General features: G+C 40.7%; 1 pseudogene; it reads right to left on the bottom strand.

The window, feature by feature from the left end:
* Positions 1 to 5,950: 5,950 nt before the first annotated feature.
* Positions 5,951 to 7,888, bottom strand: LOC102812955 (annotated as a pseudogene).
* Positions 7,889 to 11,241: the final 3,353 nt, after the last annotated feature.

Genomic DNA, 11,241 nt, shown 5'->3' with positions numbered 1-11,241 from the left:
AGCCATGGTCAGATTCCATTTGCAAATTAGACATCATGGAAATTTCTACTCCATTGTTGCTGCTCATTTGTCCATGTAAACAAATGGAAATATGTGTTTACTTTGAATCCAAAATAATGTGACCTTGAAGCAATTTACTCAAACCATTTAATAGTCTGGTGTTGCACTGTGGGATAAAACACTGGACTGCAAGATCGGTTAGAACCACAAGGTCTGTGGGTCAAACTAACTATCTGCTCCTTGGAAACCCTATTCAGGGTCACTATGAGTCAGAACCAATTTGAAGGCACTTAGTAACAGCAACATTAAGAGATCAAGCCTGGTAGCATTTTTTTGAGACTGAAATGTGCAAGATAACATGCAACTGATACAGAAATAGACAAGGGGCAGTGTCTTCTTTAAAGAAATTCACAAGTTGTAGGTAAAAGCATTTGTTATTCAAAAAGGGAGGGATTAAAAATTGAAAAACTGAGGAAAAATACTAAAGAGTAGATGGAGAAATGGTTATTGTAGGCTGAGTCCAGAAGGATCCGAATTCAAGGTCTAAAATGAGAACAATGATTTTACAGCTTATCAAACTCCTTTTAAACTATCTCAAGGAAGGGAGAATAAATACTCCTTAAAAGTTTGAAGTTTTCAAAGACTTCATTTTGCTTAAAATCCACTTATAACACTCATGGAAGCAGCAGCTTAGAAATCAAACAATGTGTAATATTAGGCAAATCTTTCATACAAGACCTCTTCAAAGTGTTCAAGAGCAAATGTATTAGTTTGAGGACTAAAGTGTACTTGACCTAAGCCATCATGTGATCTAATATGATAAATCAATAAAAAGATTAAGGGCAGAATGCAATTTTCTTAATCCCATCATAACCCTGATCTGATATCAGAGAGTTAGTTACCCAGGGGTGTGGTCTGCAACACCTTTTATTTTACAAAAGATGAAAGGAGAGAAAAGTGAGCAGAGAAAGCAGAATCCAGAACAATCCACTTTCTATGTTCACTTCTCTCTCAAAGAAAGAAAAGCAGGAAGTGGAGTGTGTCCTTTGAACCTTGGGTCCCTGCACTGTGAAGATCCTCTCCAGAGAAATACTGATACAAAGAAACATGGAGATCTCTAAGGAATTCTGGCTTTAAATATGCTGAAAGGAGACTAGGACTGTTTGTTCTCCAGACTTGGCATTCTGAATCTGAATTTCTAGCCTCTTAAATTGTGAGAGAATAAATTTGTTTGTTAAAGCCATACCTAAATTGTATTACTATTAATTAGCCAGATATTAACTAGATAAATAAGGCAGTGTCCTGGTGTGGCGCTGCGGGTTAATGTACCAGACTGCAAAGCCGTTTCAACTGCAAGGTCGGTGGTTCAAGCTCACCAGCTGCTCCTCAGAAATACTATATAGGGTATCTATGGGTGGGAACCGACTCTATGGCGCTTAACAACAACAACAACATGGAGACCTGGTGTGGCGCTGTAGGTAAAGGTGCCGGACTGCAAAACCATTTGAACTACACTGTGGATCGGAACCGACTCGACAGCACTTCACAACAACAACATAGGGTAGCAGGAGTCCTGGTGTGACGCTGTGGGTTAATGTGCCAGACTGCAAAGCCGTTTGAACTGCAAGGTCTGCAGTTCCCGCTCACAAGCCGCTCCTCGGAAACCCTATACAGGGTAGCTATTGGTCGGAAATGACTCGACGGCACTTAAGAACAACAACATAGGGTAGCTATGAATCAAATTTGACTCGAGAGCAGTGAATAAAACTATGAAACAGAAGCAACCTACTTCATAGGGCAAAATTTAAATATAGTGGCTAATCCTTGGGGAAAAAAATGCCTAGCCTGAAAGTTTGGCTATTTGAATAAACCCAGTTGTGCCCCAGGAGAAATGACTGTAGATCTGCTTCCATTAAGATTGTGATGTTGCTGCCGTTAAGTGTTGTGTTGGTTCCAACTCATAGTAATCCTGAATAGGGTTTCCAAGGTGTGGCTAGTGAGTTTGAACCTCCAACCTTGTGGTTCAAACTGACCTCACGGTCGAGGGCTTATCCTACAGCCCCACAACAGGACTCAGATAAAGATTATAGTTCAAACAAATCAAAACAAAACTAAAAATCCTATGAAACAGGCATACCTCATCACACATGAGGTCACTATGAGTGCGTATGACTGGACAACAACAGATTTTAATGGGATGCCTAGCACATAATAGAAGTCTTTGTGTGGTATTCTAGGATAAGCACCAGACTGCTAACTGCAAGGTCAGTGGTTCAGACCCATACCAGCTGCTCCTTGGAAACCCTAAATTGGGTTGATATGAGTTGGAACCAACTGGATGGCACTTAACAACAACATGTAATAGGTATTTGATAGATAATATTTTTCTCAATAATTCGTATCTTTTTTAAAATGACTAATGTATTCTCATTAAATAAAAAGAGAAAACTTCACAATCACCATCTGACCAGGTGATCTCAGAATGTAGAACAATTCTTAATACTGGTTAAGCAAAACAAGCTTTAGGTGTTAATCCTATTTCTGTTATTACCTTTGTGCATGGTTTTAGGGAAACCGTCATACTTCTTTAAAGTTCTGTTATTGTATCTGTCAAATGTGATTGGTTAAATCATTCCCTAGTATTCTTACAACTCTAAATTTTCATTTCAGATTACTTTTTTCTTTAATTTTTTACTATTAAATACTCGTTTGCTTTTTTAAAATCAAGCAATCCAACTTTTTAGAGGTGACTGTTATTAAATGGTGAGTATTTCTTTGTTTATATGTGCCCTCAAGTCAGTTCAAACTCGTAGCAAACTTGTATACAGTTTTCAAGCTTTAAAAAAAAAAAAAAAAAAAGTGGGAAGAGAAAGTCTTATCTTTATCCTGCAGAATGACTGGTCGGCTTAAATTGTCAACCTGTGCTTCAGGTAGTGCTTTTCCTATGGACCCATGTTTCTGAATTTAATCTGAAATGTAAATTACAGATTCTTATGCAAAGGGGCTTCCAAAAGTTTATGAGAAGGATCCATTTTAATTCCATTTTTCCATGAATTTTTTGAAGCCCCTTTATAGATACTAAACAGGAAAAGATAAAACATTAGCTTACTGCCTCCCCTCCCAGGAGACCAGATAGAATGTTAATCAGGTTACTGAGTGGGACCAATCCTCCCTGCCCAGTAGACAAGCTAGAATGTTAATCAGGTTACTGAGCAGGTCCAATCTTCTGATGTCCCCTGTCCTCAAACAGGTCCAAAACCTAGCCCCTCCCATTTCTAACCCTATATAAGGCTATAGTTATCCTATACTCAGGACTCAGAATCTGAAGAAGTTAGCTCCTCTGAGCCAGCTGGCTTAATAAAAACCTGAAACTTTGCTTCACCTCTCTGAGTGACCTTGGTTTCTTTGGCAACAGATCCAAAGCTGCTGTAACACTCTTGGATCAAAAACTGCTATAACAATGCCATTATTGCATATGTCATAAAATTACGTACAAATATGTATGTATATTATCTTAGATTTGCTATAACAAAATACCACCTGAAACAAAATTGAAAACCCATAAGTCAATATGGACAGTTGATCTTTGACAAAGGGTTAAAACTCATGAAATGGGGAAGAGATAGTCTCTTTAACAAATGATGCTAGTAAACAAGTTGGTGGATATACGGTAATATCCCTTTGCAGAAAAATTAAATAATATTTGTATCTCTTACCATATACAAAAGCTATCTCAAGGTGGATTAACAACCTAAATGTAACACTTAAAACTATAAAGATCTTCAAAGGCAAAATAGAGGAAAATTTAGGAGTCCTGGTGTGGTGCTGTGGGCTAATGTGCCAGACTGTAAAGCCATTTGAACTGCAAGGTTGGCGGTTCAAGCTCACCAGCTGCTCCCCGGAAACCCTATACAGGGTCGCTATGGGTTGGAACTGACTCTATGGCACTTAACAACAACAACAACAACAATGATGGCATAGCCTCAGAACCCTATGGGATCACTATGAGTCAGAACTGACTCCATGGCAGATAACCACCACCAATAATGGCATAGGAGTCCTGGTGTGGCACCAGACTGCAAAGTTGTTTGAACTGCAGGGTCAGTGGTTCAAACTCACCAGTTGATCCTTGGAAATCCCATACAGGGTTGATATGGGTCAGAATCGACTTGATGGCACTTAACAACAATAATGGTACAAATACACCACCAAACAAAACTAAAAATACACAAACCACAGAAGATAAATTAGAAATCTGGGATGTCCTACAAATCCAACACTTATTTGTATTAAAAGACTTCACCAAAACAGAGCAGCTGGGAGTTTCTAGGCCCAAAGATCCAGTAAAACTTACTGCCTAAATGCAAGAGCTTTAGCTTGAAGAATGTGCCCTTAAGGCATTCACAGATTGGCTAAAGAAGATTTTAACACTTGCCTGAGAAGGCAAGAGGCAGACGGGGCACAAGGCTGAGAGGCCACAGTGAGGCATGCCTAAAGTAAGGCAGTGAAAGAGGGGTTCCTGAAGGGAGAATTGCTGTATCCTGAAATGTTTTTGATCCTGAATTGTACTTTGTTCAATTCCCTAATATATCCTATAATCATGAAAAACAACAAAAAAGACTTCACCAATAGATTAAAAAGAGGACCGGAGAAAACTCTGTAGTTCTCTTTTTAATCTATTGGTGATTATGGGATTTATTAGGGATTTGAACAAGGGTTTTGCAATGACATATTAGACGAGGGACAAATGTTTAAAATTCATAAAATTTCAACACACAATCATTACTGGTGATTGGAATGCAAAGGTTGGGAGCAAAGAGGAAGGATCAGTAGCTGGAAAATGTGGCCTTGGTGATAGAAATGATGATGGAGAACACATGATAGAATTCTGAAAAATCAATGATTTGTTTATTTCAAATTCCTCCTTTAGACAGCATAAGAGATGACTATACACATGGACCTCACCAGATGGAATACATAGACTGAGGTGAGCCTGACACAAGCCATGGTATTTTCAATAACTTCATATGCATGCAAAAACTGGACAGTAAATAAGGAAGACTGTATAAGAATTGATGCATTTGAGTTAAGGTGTTGGAGGAGAATATTGAAAGTGCCATAGGCTGCCAAAAGAACTAATAGATCTGTTTTGGAAAACATGCAGCCAGAGTGCTCCTTGGAGGCCAAGATGGCCAAACTTCGTCTCTCATACTTCGGACATATTGTCAGGAGGAACCAGTTGTTGGAGAAGGATATCATGTTTGGTAAGGTGGAGGGTCAGAGAAGAATTGTAATTTCAATTGTTTCATATACATGTAAATGTTGGACAGTGAGTTAGGATGACCATAGAAGAATTGATGCATTTTAATTATGGTGCTGCAGAAGAATACTAAAGATAACATGGACTGTGTGAAGAACAAACAAATCTGTTTTGGAAAAAGTGCAACCAAAATACTCCTTAGAAACCAAAATTGCCAGTCTTCATCTCTCGCATTTCAGACAAGTTATCAGGAGAGTGCATTTCCTGGAGAAGGACATCATGCTTGATAAAGTGGAGGGTCTGCACAGATAAGGAAGACCCCAAATGAGATGGATTGGCACAGTGGCAGCAGCAATGGTCCCAAGATTAGCAGCAACTGTGATGATGGTACAGGACTGGGCAGTGTTTCCTTCTGTTGTGCACAGTGTCACTGTGGATCAGAATGGACTCAGTAGCACCTAACAACAACTACCTGTCTCCTGGTGAGAATAATAGAGAATGTGAGTATGTCCACAGTTTTTTGGTTTTATTTTTTGTTTGTTTAATGGCAGACCTGGCCCCGAGGCAGGTTCCCACTGGTGCTTTAATACACAACACTCACAAAAACAGGAGGGTAGGCAGACACGCAGGCTGGAATGTTCCAGGGTCCAAGACAGTCCTTCAGGAAGTAGTGTGAATACTGGCAAATACTCAGTAGTAAGGATGCCAGGAGTTGTTCAGTGGGTTAGGCCAGAACCTGTTAGATAGCATCATCTTTTTGCAGAAGGCCTTGTATTCATCGTCCTGTTTAGAAAACTCAGCTGACTGGTCGATCCTAAAGACAATACCGCCCACAGCAGTAGTGCCCTTGCTGATGGGATTCTTAATGTCCTGGCCCTCAGACCCTAGGCCTTCACCTTCCTTCCAACCTATCTTCATCAGTACCCAGTGTTCTCCACCATCAATTTGAACTCCTTGTACTCTGAGAGGTTGGGCTCACAGTCCTCCTTCAGGGCCTTGAAGGTCTCCATGAACTTCTCCAGTTCATCTGGTGGCAGAAGTCTCCGATGAAGTGCTTGCCCCAGCCCATCTTGGTTAGCTGCTTGGCCTGCTCCCGAGTCTTATCCATGCACTGCAGCTGGTGTTCCCAGGTGCCCAGCTCATTGTCCACCTCTTCGTCACTGTCACAGGCATGCTGGTGCTGCTGCAGTGCCTGCCTTCTCCCACAGCAGCTGCATATCCTGTATGGTGCACTTGTGCTGTGTAATCATCTCATACATCTACTGTATCTCCTCTGCTCTTTCAGCTGCTTCTTCTGATCCCCGCTGACAGCTCTGTGACACCCACCAGGCTCACTGGCTTCCCCTTCTCTAGCCAAGTCCCTTGAGGTCCTGAATTGACAGAGGCAGGGGGTGGGGGTGGGGGGGTAGGGGGCACGCATCTGCATCCTTCTGCACCAGCTTGGCAGGTGGGAGCTCCACTTCGTCCTCTTCAGGCTCCCAACAGCTCTTCCACTTCCTCTTTGAAGTGGCTGCAGCAAGCTGGCTTCCCAGGGACAGAGGCCAGGGCAGTGGTAGGTGCGGGGGTAGCAGAGGGTGCAAAAGCAGCAGATGAGACAGGGCAAGTAGCAGTGGGGGCCATGGACCCTAACGACGCATCAAGGGGTCCTGGCACTTCAGGACAGGGTCAGGAGCTGTGGGTGTGTCTGTGGGAGTGGCCTTGACTCTCCGGGACCCCTCCAGCTTCTGGCGGTAGTACTTGTACCCGTTGCTGCTGGATTCATACGGAAAGCTGAAGGCCTGGTTCTCACAGTTGTTCCGGAGGGCAACAATCTCCACCTCTGGGCCCCTGTCTGCTATGAACCTGGCCAACTTTTCTTCAAGGTTCTTGGCCTCTTCGTCCTCTGGGGGTGAAATTTTCTGAGTGGTCACCTGCAGCTTCTGTCTCCTTCATCTCAATCACCATCTTTCCATAGTAGAGAAACTCCCTGCTGTTCCTATCATGCAAAAACAAGACGGCCGGGTTATCCTTGTAATAATCCATGGCCACCTTCTCTACTTCAGGGCCGGGGCCAGTTTCTCTATCACTTTCCAAATTTTGATTCTCTCTGGGTGTGAAACTTTGATTTCTAGTCACTGCTTATAATCCTCCTCCTCCTCATTATCTGGGCACTGGAAGGCGCTTGGTCGGGTGGCAACAGGGAACTGCTTGGCATGTGACACTTCCTTAGGCCTGGTAGGCCACTCAGACCCAGGCTTGCTTGCTTGCTGACCAGGAGTCTCCTCATGGTGCTAGGGGGAGGTGTGCGTGGGGAGGGGGGGCGCGCACTGGCTGTGTTGAGGGGAGCATCTGTACTGTTCTGTGTCTTCTACAACTTCAGAAACTGCCGCAGAAAACTGCCATGTTGGCAAACTTGTTGGAAATAGAGAAAGAGTCGTGTGCATTTGTGATTTCTTTGGGCTTTGAGCTGACCACCTGGTTCTGCTTGGCTTTCTGCTCCATCTTAGCTTTGATTTCCCATTTCTTCTGAGCAATGAGCTCCTCCTGATGAAGGATGTTCATGTTCATTTTTCTGGACTTGGTGGGGGCCACCCCAAACCACCGATTAGCTTTCCCTGAAGCATCCTGGTTGTCCATCTTGAGACTCATTCATCTCACAATGCTCTGTCCACAGTTTTTGTTTGCTGTTTGTGTAGAGCAGTTGAGACTATATTGGGCTGGCATTCATTGCTGTCTGGTAGCATAGTGGTTATGAATCGGGCTGCGAACCTTAAGGTCAGTGGTTCGAAACTACCAGCCGCTCCGCGGGAGAAAGATGAGGCTTTCTACTCCCGTAAGGATTTACACCCTCGGAAACCCTGTACAGGGTTGCTATGGGTCAGCTCCGACTCGAAGGCACTTAACAACAACAACAACAACAATCATTGATCAGGTGGTACAGAAGCAGGTAGTGACCCTTGCCCTGTGTCAGGGTTGCAGGAAACACAAATGTGGCTGTGCTGTGTGGTCATAGTTACGATTTTCTGTCAGGTGCTACATGAAAATCAGGAAAGAGAAAAAACAAATGCAAACAAGAATGAAAAAATGAGGAAATAACACAGAAGGAAAAAATGCAAGCAGAGGAAGATAGCCAAATAACAGGAAGAAAAAAAAATTAATGACTAAAAATGTAAGGAAAATTAAAATGGGGTTAATAGAATAAAAGGAAGCAAAGCAGTTAATAACACTACTGAGAGGAGAAAAAGAAAAGAGAAGGAGAAAAGAGGATAGCAAAGAAAAACTAAGGAAAAATAAAGAAGGAAAGGAGAAGAAAGAAGCAGGAGAAAATTTAAAAAATGGAAAACAGAGAAAGAAATGGATAAAGTAAAGGAAAAAAATCAAAGAAAGGAGAAAACTAGCATGGGGCAAACATTAAGAATACATACACATTCACACAAGATCATGACAAATTAATTAGTGTTGTTAAAATGGCTTACATAGAGGAAATCAGACTAATAATTTTAAAAAAGAGCTACTTAAAAATTTACAGGTCACATCAGTAAGTGTACACTAATTTAATTTATATACATTCAGAAAATTGTATTCCAATCTTTCACCAACTTGTTTCAAAATATAGCTCTTATTCAAACTATTTATAAATTTTTTAAATTAAAAAATTCTGAGGGTCTATTTAAAATGACATTTATATTTGCAATTAAAATAATTCCTTGTACTTGAGTTAATCAAACATTTTCTTATCAACAGCTGAGAGAGGAGTGTTTTCAATTTTCTCCTAAGATATATCTCTTAGAATATTTGTGTTCTTCAGCTGATGTATCAGTGGAATTTGGGGGGAGATTTTAAGAATTTCTTATTGTTTTATATATGGTTACAAAGAATGACTAGCAGCTGTTATTAAGTTATATTCTTAATAAAATCATAGTGGTTACGAATCGGGCTGCGAACCGCAGGTCAATGGTTTGAAACTACCAGCTGCTCCGCGGGAGAAAGATGAGGCTTTCTTCTCCCGTTAAGATTTACAGCCTCGGAAACCCTGTACAGGGTCGCTATGAGTCAGAACCGACTTGACTGCACCTAACCACTACAAGATAATAACCTAGAAGGCCTTATGGGACAGTTTTACTCCATTGTATGAAGTCACTATGATTGAAATCAACTCAAGGGAACCAAACAACACTTGTCTTGGGAACTAGTAGTAATGAAGGTTTCTCTTTGAGTCAGACAAGGAAAAGACTCTTCAACAAACAATGTATGCCAGCCAAACATACATTGAAATACTTTCATATGTATTTCTAAGATATAATTGCATGCCTCTGAGAACATGAAAGGATTATTCACTATGTTTCTGATTGCACAGAACCTGACATAGCATCCATTTCAGGGTAGAAATTGAGCAGATTAAATTTGGGGCGGTTTGCATCTCCATATCTGAGGCATGAAAGCTGAGTATACAGGTCTTCTCAAACTCTTTTGTCACCATAAACCTCTAGAAAAACCTGACATTTGAAGAAAGACTTGTCCTTTCCTTTAATAATCAGTTGCCATCAACTGATGGCATTATATACATAACATATATATGTTGAGTAATTTATTCAATCTAATGATTATTGTCAAATTGAATTATATACACACTTTTCTAATAATTTTGTCTTTTTTCTTCATTTATACTTTTTAGAGAATTGTGTTTTTGTGAATATAAAAGCATCTTGAATCTTACAAAGATTGGTGGTGGAGGTGGTTATGTGCCGTGGAGTCAGTTTCAACCCATAGCGACCGTATGTACACAGGGTTTCCGAGGCTGTAAATCTTTACAGGAGCAGAAAGCCTCATCTTTCTCCCACAGAACAGCTGGTAGTTTTGAACTGCTGACTTTGAGGTTAGCAGCCCAATTTGTAATCACTATGGAGTCCTGATGTGGCTCTGTGCGTTAATGTACCAGACTGCAAAGCCGTTTTAACTGCAAGGTCACCAGCTCAAACTCACCAGCTGCTCCTCGGAAACCCTATACAGGGTCGCTATGGGTCGGAATTGACTTGATGGCACTTAACCACAAAAAACAACAACATGCTACCAGAGCTCCTTTTACAAAGATTACACTTTCTTAAAAGCTCATTTCTGATATCTAAATTATTTTTGTTTTCTCCAAGGGCAGTTTTGTTGTAGTATTGCTGTTGTTCGTGTAGGGACTCTTTTTTCATACTATTTTCTGGAAGTCCTTGATGAATAAATCATGATGAATAAAGAATTAGGTTATTTAGTATGACTGACAGTTGTAACAGTATATCAGTAGGGAACTGCTGATAGCAATTTTCAGGAGATCCTTGATGATTCAAGTATGATTAATAAAGAATTATGTTGCTTAGTTTTAACTACAGTTGCAACAGTGCATCAACAGGGAACTTTCTGACAGATTCAAAAGAGGATGTGAAACTGAATGATATCATCATTAGCATCAGATGGATCTTGACCGAAAGCGAAGATACCAGAAAGATGTTTACTTGTACTTTATTGAATATGCAAAACCCTTTGACTGTGTGGATCATAATAAACCATGGATAACAGTGTGATGAATGGATATTCCAAAACACTTCATTGTTCTTATAGAGGTATCTGTACATAGACCAAGAGGCAGTTGTTCGAACAGAATAAGGGAACACTGAATGGTTTAAAATTGGGAAAGGTGTGTGCCAGGATTGTATCCTTTTGCCATACTTATTCATATATGCCAAGCAAATAATCTAAGAAACTGGATTATATGAAGAAAAGTGTGACCTCAGAATTGTAGGAAGACACATTAACAACCTGTAATATATACTGTTGATACAACCTTGCTTGCTAGAAGTGAACAGAACTTAAAATACTTACTGATGAAGACCAAATGGTACAGCCTTCATTATGAATTGCACCTCAATGCAAAGAAAAATGGGCCAATAAATAATATCTTGGTAAATGGAGGGAAGATTGAAGTTGTCAAAGACTTCATTTTGCTTGGATCCACAATC

The sequence above is a fragment of the Chrysochloris asiatica genome, unplaced genomic scaffold (assembly GCF_000296735.1).
Source record: "Chrysochloris asiatica unplaced genomic scaffold, ChrAsi1.0 scaffold00146, whole genome shotgun sequence".
Lineage (NCBI taxonomy): Eukaryota > Metazoa > Chordata > Mammalia > Afrosoricida > Chrysochloridae > Chrysochloris > Chrysochloris asiatica.
Note: the sequence above shows the minus strand (reverse complement) of the source record. Positions and strands in the feature narration are given on the sequence as shown.